Below are 3,789 nucleotides of genomic sequence, written 5' to 3'. Positions count from 1 at the left end.
CCCTCAGCAATGTCGGCTTTGGAAGTGCTGCAATCATGCCCAGCACAACGCAAATTACTTTTGTCGGCTATAGGAGCTGTTGATGTTCAGGAGCCAAACCTAATAATCTTTGATCTAGAAAATAGTACACTGCATTTGCCTCATCAAATGGCTTTCCAGATCCCAGTGATAGTAAAAAACAGGCCTATTCATCGGACTGTAATTGATGAGGGAGCTTCCACGTGTATTATGTCGATGCAGTGCTAGAGATCGCTTGGTTCTCCTTCACTAAATCAATCCCCGACAATTCTTAAGGCCTTTGATGGCCATGGGTTCCGTCCTTTTGGAATTTTACAGGATTTGCCTATAGGGGTTGAAGGAAAAACCGTTAGTCTAGATGTGGAGGTGGTTGATGCCCCTCTAGACTACAACCTTCTCTTGGGTCGAAGTTGGACTTACGCTATGGCAGCAGTCGTTTCATCGGTCTTCCAAGTAATAAAGTTTCCACATAATGGCGAGATCGTAACAATAGACCAGCTGACTTACTTTTCATCTGACCCAACCTCTTCATAGGGTATCCAGCATGTCGGTAAAATGACTATCCCATATAAGGATGTTTGTGTAGGATTAGTTAAAGATGTCGGTTTACTGGGAACTTTTCCTTTTCCTCCACTCAACGCGTCATCTCCATTCGCAACTATTCATATGATTACATCAGATACTATTTATTATGACGATCCATGGATCGTTCCTTCTGAATCTGAAATCGACTCATTTGGTAATTCTATGCCGTTGAGTCCATATGAAATTGCTTATGAAGCTGTGCAGTCTTTTGCCGACCCGTGTTCAACCAAAGTCGACCAAATGAATGTGGTCCATGAGGAATCACTTTTCACATCAACCTCGGAGTTAATAGCGTTTCCCGAAGTTGTGTCATCTGACGAACAACTTCGTGAAGTCCTGTGTGTAGACGATTTACCATGGGAGGATCTCCATCATAGATCTTCGTTTTTACCTGAGGATGATCATTTTGACAATGATTTCTCATCCGTTTTTACAGCTGAATATGTCAAAGAGGCTCAAAATCCCATGAAACATCCTGATTCAGAGTTGAATTTGGGAAATATTTCTCGAACTCTTCCCATTGACATTTCAGTAAAGCCCAGAATCATTGAAAACATTCATATAGGTGCCTCGTGTACAGATGACGAAATTCAGATGTACAAGGCCCTATTTCAAGAATTCCGCGACGTGTTTGCCTGGTCCTATGAGGAAATGCCAGGAATTGATCCCGCAATTGTTGTTCATGAGATCAAGACTTACCCGGATGCTAAACCCGTCTGGCAACGTTTGCGTCAGATTCACCCACGAAAAGCTGTTGCCACTAAAGCAGAAGTTGAGAAGTTGTTGAAAGCAGGTTTCATTTATCCGATCCCGTTAACGGATTGGGTATCGAATATTGTTCCGGTTAACAAAAAATAGGGAACAATAAGAATATGCATCTATTATAGGGATATTAATCGAGCTTGTCCAAAAGACAACTACCCAACACCCTATATCGATCAAATCATTGATGATTGTGCCGGAAGTGAAATATTTTCCTTTATGGACGGTTTTTCCGGTTACAATCAAATAAATATTCTACCTGCTGATCAACCAAAAACAGCTTTCATTTGTCCATGGGGGACATTTTCTTACTGTAAATTACCTTTTGGGTTTAAGAACGTTGGAGCAACTTTTCAAAGGGCGATGTCTTATGCGTTTCATGACATCAAACACATTGTGCAAGTGTATCTTGATGACTTGCCCGCTCATTCATTACATCGAGTTGATCACCTTGTCCATTTACGAGCAATCTTCATGAGGTGTAGGCATTATGGTATTCATTTGAACCCACACAAATGTGTCTTCTATATAGAAGTGGGACGATTGCTAGGATTTGTAGTTTCAAAAGCCGGCATCCACGTCGATCCCTCGAAGGTAGAAGCTATCATCAAATTGCCTCCTCCTTCGAGTCTTCGCCAACTCCAAAGTTTGCAGGGGAAAGAAAACCTTTTACGACGATTCATTCCTAACTACGCCAAGGTTACAAAAGGTTTTACACGGTTGTTAAAACAGAACACTCAATTCTCTTGGGATGAGATAGCTCAGAAATCTTTTGATGCACTCAAACACGCGTTGACCCATGCACCGTTGTTGCATCCTCCCAACTACAACCAGGATTACTTTTTGTACCTCGCCGCCTCCCATTCCACCATTGGAATGGTGTTAGTTCAGGAAGATGAATTCAGAATGGAACATGTGATATATTATCTTAGCAGGACGTTAAATCCCACTGAGCTAAAATACTCGCATGTGGAGAAATTGGCATTGGCAGCCGTTCAAGTTGTCCAACGTTTTCGTCACTACATTTTACTCCGTAAAACTACAGTCATTTCGGATTGCAACCCTATGATTTACATTTTGACTAAACAATTGCTAGGGGGCAAGTACTCCAAATGGATTGTCATCCTGCAAGAGTTCGACTTGGAGTTCGAAAAATCTAAGTCTAAGAAATCCTTAGTTTTTGCAGAGTTGATGTGTGACTTCCCGCGTGCTGACACGGAAACTGTGGCAGAGGAGCCCATTGCGGACGAATCTCTGTTTCTAATCAGCACTTTAGATCCGTGGTTTGGAGATATCATCATCTATCTCGAAACCCAATCCTTTCAGCCCGAAGCTTCAAAGTCGGAACGTCGGAAAATTCGATTCCAGTCCCAACAATACAAAATTATTAGAGATACTCTTTATCGATGTCAGGCAGACTCTATTTTTCGACGTTGTTTAACTCACGAAGAGGCAGAAAGGGTTCTAAATGATTATCACTCTAGAGCATGTGGTGGTCATATGTCTGGGTATGCCACAGCCCAAAAGGTGTTGCGTGTTGGCTACTTCTGGCCTTCCATGTTTAAAGATTGTATTACTACGGTCCGAAAATGCCACAACTGTCAAGTGTTTGATCAAAAGATGCGCACTCCACCTGCTCCTCTCCACCCTATAATTGTCGTTGGTCCTTTTGCCAAATGGGGTATCGATTTTATTGCATGTAACCCTCACTCGGCCGAGGGGCATGCGTATATCATCCTTGCGGTTGATTATTTTACTAAGTGGGCCGAGGCGATGCCTACATTCGAGGCTGACGGCAAGACAGGTGCAATTTTCATATTCAATCACATAATTGCTAGGTTTGGTGTCCTGCAAGCGATAATCACTGACCATGGGTGCCATTTTCGAAACATTATGATGACAGAACTTACATGCCAGCTTGGTTTGCATCACGATAGTTCAACTCCTTATTATCCACAAGCAAATGGTCTGGTTGAGTCTATCAATAAAGTTTTAGTTATCATGATCCGACGAATCATTGGTATTCATCGGTCGAATTGGCACAACATGTTATTTTCAGCGCTTTGGGCATACCGAACCTCAGTAAAAACATCTACAGGGTTCACTCCTTTCCAACTAGTTTATGGTTTGGAAGCTGTGCTACCCATTGAATGCGAAATCCCGTCACTGCAAATGGCCATCGAGTTACTTCCAGCTACTTCTGAAGAGGAGAAGCGTTTATTATACTTAGCTCAATTAGATGAGAATCGACGTGATGCCGCATTGGCAATCGAGACTCACGCAAAACGAATGAAAGCTCAGTATGATCAAAATGTGACCCCTCGAAATTTTTCGGAAGGAGACCTAGTGTTATTATATGATCAAGCTAATGATAAATTAGGTGCTGGAAAATTCGTTCCTATGTGGCATGGGCCCTATATTGTC

The sequence above is a fragment of the Pinus tabuliformis genome, chromosome Q (genome assembly GCF_031772625.1).
Source record: "Pinus tabuliformis cultivar Carrire ecotype Pingquan chromosome Q, CPIR1, whole genome shotgun sequence".
In the NCBI taxonomy this organism is placed as follows: Eukaryota; Viridiplantae; Streptophyta; class Pinopsida; order Pinales; family Pinaceae; genus Pinus; species Pinus tabuliformis.
Note: the sequence above shows the minus strand (reverse complement) of the source record.